This window comes from Corvus moneduloides, chromosome 2 (assembly GCF_009650955.1).
Source record: "Corvus moneduloides isolate bCorMon1 chromosome 2, bCorMon1.pri, whole genome shotgun sequence".
In the NCBI taxonomy this organism is placed as follows: domain Eukaryota; kingdom Metazoa; phylum Chordata; class Aves; order Passeriformes; family Corvidae; genus Corvus; species Corvus moneduloides.
The window spans coordinates 2993075-3000732 of record NC_045477.1 but is presented as its reverse complement, the minus strand read 5'-3'; positions in this window follow the sequence as shown (position 1 = coordinate 3000732).

Genomic DNA, 7658 nt, shown 5'->3' with positions numbered 1-7658 from the left:
CTGTCATTAAAGCAAGGCTTACTCTTTCCTAGCCTATCACGGAGTGATTGATCATTGCCACCAGCTGGTCACAGACTCCTGCTAACTCAGCCCATGGAAAAGCAATCTGCTCTTCTAAACCTGGGTAAAATCCAGCCTTTTGTGTAAAGGGTGTTTTTCTGGGACAGAAGGTCATGTGGAGTTAACAAACCCATTTGCCTGGAACAGGCAAACCCCATCACCTTCTAATTCCTGACTTTATACAACCACCAAGGGCAATAGAGGCATTACCTGAGCTGCACAGGTGAGCTGGAGTTTGTGTCTTGCTGGAGGTTTATACTCTCACAGTCCTGCAGAGGTTTCCTAAGTAGTTCATTGGCAGCTTCACAAAATGCTCACAGTGAAGTCATTCTGCTGCATTTGCTGTTTCCCACAGATGGGAACCAAGCTGACACCAGGGTCTGCCCCAAACTGCCCCTGCATCTGCTGGGGTGGGTTCAACCCCCAGTGCTTGGGGTGCCCTGCCCTGTAGGGGAGATGAAATCAGGCTGGGTCAAAAAGTCAAGAGAGGGACTGGTATCCTGTCTCCAGGCTGCTCTTGCAGGCACTCAGCATTTTAGACAAAGATAAATGAACAGCATTTCCAAGCACGCTCCATATAAAAAAAGTCTTTCTCTTTAAAAACACAATGTACAAACAACTTCACATAAGATGAGCACACTGCAAGTCTTTTTAAAGCCTTGCACTACTGTTTTCTGAACTTTATTTACACACAAAAGGCTTTCAACAAAGAGCCTGACAAGAATTGGAAATATAGGCTGAGTTTGGTTTTTTTTCAAACAAATGAACAGAATCTAATCACAATAAGTTGGGGTAAGATGGATTGATAAATTCTTTACATATCAGTGAAGAGCCTAACCCATGATGTGAATGATGACAGTCACCTTTCCATATTCTGCTCCCACAGAAAATAAAATGGTTTTTAGAGCTCCTGGGAAGCAGGTAACTTCAAAGGTTATTTTCTCAACTTTTTGCACTGTGTAACAACCTTTTTTTCTGAATTGTCTTTGGGCTTACACCAGAAGGTGAAGATCCCAGGAGTCCCAGGTTCCCCAGTGCTAACAGTATCAGTACTGGATGCATTTAGTTGTCCCTTGCTCTATTTTGGGTGTCAGTGACATCCTTAGCTGAAGCTGGCGAAGCAGAGCTGTGATCTGTGGTCTCAAGGGGTGAAAATGTAATTTAGCTCATCTACAAGACAGTAAAACTTTGCCAATATTTGAAATGTCCAGCTACTACCAGACGCCTGGAGAGATCATTGCTAATGAAGGATGAAATTGATTTTATCAGTTTTACCCTACGCTCTGTTGTAGGTCTTGATACATAAACAATCTTCCATCCCTCCACCCCACCCAAAACACAAACAAAAAGCAACCAGTGAAACTTAAAAAGCTGACATTCATTTCTCAGAAATTTGCATGGTGAATATTAAACAGAGCCCCAAAGTACTTTGTGCCTCTGCCCAGAACCAAATGGGTTTTCTTCCTTATGTGCACTGATTTTTCTGCTGCTAATGCTGGGTTTAACTCCTAAATTGCAGAAACTGTTTCTCTAGGTAAGTGGCAGAACAACACTCAAAGGAATGATCTCCAAGGGCACAGAAGGAATTCAGGCATCCCCTTGCTGTTGAAAATTGACCAACCCACTGCCCTTCATGCCTCTGGAAATCTGTCTTGTTACACAGAAGATCTCAAAGCCAGAACTGAGGTTATGTGCTGTTCTTCACCAGAACTAAGATCTGACTGGGTGCAATTACAGAGGTTTATGTTTGCAGTCAGAGGAGAAAGGCAGTAAGTCCAAAGATTCTCTGACTTCAAACAAAAATAAAACGTATTTGTGGCAGTCCTACATGGGACACCAGCTTTAAGCTGTGCCTGCTGCATGATGTATACAGAGAGTGAGAAAGCAACTTTCCAGACAAGCCAGAAATCTGATAACTTCCCGTGTCTGCTGTACATTTTACTATGTATAAATATAGTATAAAACCTTTTAAAGTGTTGCACATAAGCCATGCTGGGTTTATGCAGCGATACCAAGTTTGAACTCCCATTAGGAACTTTGTATGCAGACTTTCCTAAGGATGAAGGAAGTTGCAATGACACCAATGCTTTTTGCAAACTGCAGCTGGGTTTATTTGCCACTGCAAGCCCATTTGTCCTGCTTTGTTACCGGGGGAGAGGGCCCAGGTGGCTCTGGAGCTCTTCTGTCCCTGTCCTTTGTCTCCACAGACACTTCAATGTTCATGTGATGATCTGCAAATGTACTTAGAGAAATTCTGCTTCTCCACAGGGCTTGTCTGCTCCAAGACTTTGTGCTGCTGGGCACAAGGTTCACTTTGTCACTGCAGTGCAATGCCAGTTTTGTTACCTCACCTCATAGGAAAAAGCCAATCCTGCCTCCTGACCCTCTTCCTTTATAAGGAAAGGCTTGTCCAAACACTGTCCTGAGGCAGATTCTCTCTCTTAGTCCCCTCCTTTTGTGGATGAGGTGACCCATTCATCATCTACACCAGAGAAAGCAGATTCCTGGATGTGCTGCTGCTCACTGAGTGCTCACTCAGAAATTCACCTGAGTGCAAACAGAGCATTTTGAGATCCCAGGGAAGCAGATCCCAGTCTGTGGCAGACGTGCTTAGCTCAGCAATAAAATAACTTTTGCAGTGTAAAAGGCATGCTTGGTTCTGCCAGGCTCAGGCACATCTGCAAAGCCCACCACTGGTATTTAGTTATCAATTCCCTTGCTGTTTTAGAAACCAGGAAAGAAACTGGCTTGGTAATATAGGACTCTACCTCTTCCTCAGCTTTTGTAAAACCTCATCTATTTCACTCAGTTTTTCTCAACTCCAAGATCTCCAAGTCTCCTCATTCTTCTGGATGAGGAAGTACCTACCTGAGCCTCCTTCTCTGATTTGCATCATACTTATTTTTCTGCTTCTGTTGTTGGGATTCAAAGTATCTGGTGACATCCAACAACATTTTGGTATCAATACTTAGGTTTAATAGCTCTTCAAGGTGTACTTCTGGGAGAACAGAGTCCCCAGCTGTTCCCCTGACCCAGTCTGTGATCTATCCACAGGGAATATCCGCTTCTAGGGTTGCTCTGTGTTGTATCCTTCTGGGATGTAGTTTTGAAGGGAAAGGTGTTAGCTATCATGGAGAACCTGAATTTTTAGCACTGTCAGGGTAGAGACAGGGCAGCAAAGCTCCTCTCTAGCCCTCTAAGCCCAATCAGCTGCTGTTGATTTCAGGTCTGCTCTGTACCTGGACTCACCTCAGTAGCTGGACTTCCATCTATCCCAGTGCAGGAAGTTGATGGTGCTGGGGCTTCCTGGGGACCAGGGTCTGCTTTCATGTTCTCCATGACTGTTTTTGAGAATTCTGTTTCTTTGTGGAGGAGTTGGGCTCTTGTTCCAGAAAATACAGGTCTTGACCCTTCCAATGCTCCACTGCCCTGGCAAAGAGACCCAACATTGACATTAGACAGATCCTGCTTAACTCTGCAGGGGAGAAGTGTTTTCCTGCTGCTGCTCCTTTGGAGCCTGACTCTTTACATGCTGTTAAGTGCTGGTCTTCAACAAATACCTGGAGAAAGTCAGTGGTTTGGATCTATTACTGGAAAAAAATCTGTAGATGGTTAGCTGGTCATGCAAATTGTATTGTTGCTACACTTATTAAATATCTAATTACCTCCTTTGGAACATAAGCACCAGACCTGACCTCTGTTTCTCCTACCTGCTGAGGGCAGAGGAAGAGAGTTAAACAAAATATCTGATCCTTCCAGGAAATACACATCTGGAGTCGATGGTCTTGCAGAGATGCTGAGCAGCTGCTTGTTTATTAATTCTCTGGAAATCTTTGTCTTGTTTCCAATAAAACACTTTCTGTCACAGTTTCACTACATTTCCCTTAGACTGGGGCACTGTTTTTCATTTGTATTCTCTGTTTCCTGGCCAAACATTGCATTACAACCAGAGAGAGCTTGCAGGAATGTAGCAGCATATTGGGGTGGAAAACAAACAATCCAGGGATATTGCAAGTGTTTCCAAAACAAGCAATGGACCCTCAGCAGGGTCAGAACCAAAGTTCATCCGAAAAGGAACACAAACACACGGTGTTTGGGACAGCACAAGTAAGGAATCCCATACAAAGCACTCTGAATTGTGGGGCAGGGGAGCTCCTGCTCACAGGACAGAAGGGGATGGCCCCTATTAAAATGCATTTGCCGTGTGTCACTGCTGACATCAGCCACGGTGAGGTGACCACTCAGACACTCTGCTGCCTTGGGCAAATGTGTTTAATCAAGATACCAAAACCAGTGAGAAGGGGATGTTTCTCACATGGCTAACTACTGAAGTGGAGCCTGTATTTGTGGAGAATCCCATATTTTAGGGACAAAACACATCATTCCCCCATGGAGAATTTCTACCTTAGCTGGCAAAAATCCTTTAATGTCAAACTGCATTATTTTGGATGAGCTGTTGCCAGTTTCTCACTCAGTGCTTTGATGTAGTAAGATATACCAGATCTTGTTATGTTTATGTGAGCTGTTAAACCCAGCACAGTTAGCAGGAAACACACAAACTAGGCTCATGTGAAATACTTTCTAATAATGTTATCAGTCCAGTAACATCAACTTGGAGTTTGGTGATCTTTCCACATGCTTCCCAGTGATGATTTACATGGGTTTTTTCCCCCTGGGGATCATCTATCCATCTGTTTGCTGTTCCATAAATCAGTTTTTGGGGAATAAAGTCATCTTTTAAAGGTTATGCAAGATCTGCTGTAGGGTAAATACCTGTGCATGTATCGCTATCTGGGAAAAACCCCGCTGAGGTTCCTTTTGTTTGTTCGGGTTTTGGGGGTTTTATTTCAGGTGAAATACGAAAATGTGAAGGAATTACAGAGATGTGGGAATTTCATGTGGCACTCAGCTTCGGAGGAAACGCTGAGCTGTGTTTAGGGATGATCCTGGCAGGGGCTGAGCCGGGCACGGCATTTCCTGGGCGGGCAGTGCAGGAATGCCCGAGGTGCTGGGACGGCCCGCGGGCACTGGCACTGCCAGTTTCCTATTAAATCCCAGCACACGGAGCTCGTTCCTCACCCCGGGCATCCCCGGCCAGCTCCAGGAGGGACGGGACCAGCCCGTCAGCGGGGCGGGCAGCGGGAGAGACGGCACCGAGAGCTGGTCAAACCCAGCTCCAACACCCTCCAAGGCTCGTTTCCTGTTCTAAAAGTATTTGTGTCCCCGCTTCCCGCGGGCTGGCAATGCCGAGGCTCGCCGAGATGCTACCGGAGATGCACCCGGGGCGCGGGGACGGGAGGGGGACGCGCGGTGGCGCTGCGGCACCGGGAGAGCACCGCACCCTCCTCCCCATCCTTCTCTTCATCTGCATCCTCAGCCTCATCCTCGCCCTCATCCTCTTCCTCATCTTCATCCACATCCTCATCCTCGCCCTCTCATCCCCATCTTCATTCTCCTCCTCTTCCTCACCCTCACCCTCATCTTCCTCTCCCACAGCCCCCAGGGCAGCTACAACCCCCACAGTATTAGAGGCAAGAAAAAGACCAGGGCAAAAATGGTCATTTCTGCTTTTTCAGTAAATCTTTTTTTTGGCAGAAACACTCCCAGGAGAAACTGAGCGCAAAGTGAGCCTCGAGAGTAGCTGTGGTACAAATTAACCAAGTCCTGCCATTTGCAGACTTGTGAGGTTCTGTAAACACAGACATAACTTTTTTGATTTCCTAATTTATGGGCAAAGAGGATTTCACCCCACCACGACAAAAGGTAGACATTTCGTTTAGATGAACATCTGAAATGGCATTTGAAGATCTCAGGAAGTAAATGTAGCACATCTGAAGTAAATCTCAGTAAATTCATCCTCCCTTCCACAAGTCAAATATCTGTGAATTAAAGGGAATTAAGGTGGTTCTGTCTCAGATTTAAAAAGTTATGTAATTTGTAATTATGCAAGTTTCATAAAATTGGACAACACCTCACCCTATGAATTGCAAACAGATAAAAGCAAAAAGTTCATTCGTGCAGACAGCTGTGATCATCATAAATAAAAAAAATGTATTTGAAGTATATTAGGCAGAAACTACTTACTTTTCTGTTTTACCCAACCCAAAATATTCCACAAAAAAAAGTACCAGTAATACACTCTGAAGGCATTCTCAAGTAAGCAGCTGATCCTTCCCAGTTATGTTTTCAAGTGTCTCTAAAAGGCCTGCTCATTCCCGAAGGTTTTGCAGGAAATGTCAGCACCACAGCACCCAAAAAGTTTTGTGTCTGGCAGTGAAGAGGACCAAAAACAGTAGCTTAAAGTGTAACAACCACCTGGAGACGCTCATTTACTGTCTCTATCTGCCATTCATGATGAGAAGAAAACCAAAACAAAACCTCAAATAAACAGAACCACAAACAAACAAACGAGGCGTGTTTAGGGAGCAGAAGTCAGTGTTTAAGAGTCTGTTATGTACAGCTGGATCCCAATTCCCCTTTTTTGGTAAAGCTCATCTTTATGTTCAGATAAGTTGGTCAAAGTTCTCCAGCTAGAAACGACCACCCTGTTTCTCAAAAGTAAAGCTGGAAAGTAAAATTAAACCTTGACCTAAAATGAAAGTAGCAAGCCCACATATTATCACCACCACCATTCTCTGTATTTAACATGCACTGGGATGAGATGAGCAGGTCTGCTTTATATCAACAGGCATTTGGGGTTCATCTCCACTCACTGAATGTCCCAGCTCTGTACCACACAGGCAGGAAGGGTTTTACTGCACAAGAGTGGGAGCTTTGTGCTGTTATTGAACACAGCCCTACCTGCTCACAACTCATGGGGATGTTTATGTATAGGCTGTTTATGGCACTGACTGTAAAAACAGAGGGCAAAAAAGGGCCAGATGAAGTAATTTTCTGTGCAGAAGCTTGGCAGGTACAAGATGGACAAAATGGATTTTTATCCTCAGATGTACTTCAGTCCTCCATGCAGATGGCAGGGTTTGTACCAAGGAATGGGAGTGCTGAAGAAAAGAGATGAAGTGCAGAGCTCTAGGCTTTTTCCTTGCTTTCCAGAGCTCCAGAGGGGCCAAAGGAAATGGGATATGAACTGTCTGTTCTGACTTCTGCTGGTGATCAGGCAGGGACCAGGTGGCTCTTGTATGTCTTAACCAAAAATATCACTTAATCCTTATTTTCCCCCTGAGCACTGGGGACAGGGAGCAGAGCTGAGGCCAGGCCTTTAAACCAGCCACACTGATACACATGGAAGTGGGAACACCAGCTTTTCTCCCAGCAGTATGAACCACAAAATGTCCCTCAGTCCCTGTTTGATTTTTAGGTGGAATTGCATCTTCCTCTCTGCTCCAGTTGGGCAGTGCATGAACCTGAATCAGACTGAAAGAACTGCTAAGACTTCAAGCCAGAACAGGAGGTGGTCTCCTGTCAAAAATCAAGCAAAGACAGGAACCCAATATTACCTTTCAACAGGATTTGGAGCAATTATTCATGCAAAAGAACTGTGGCTGGAAATTTAAGCTGTTTTGCTCTGCAATAAGCATGGGCTTGGGTTGGGGTTTTTTGTTTTGACTGTAAGAAAAGGAATATTATACCAGTTTGGA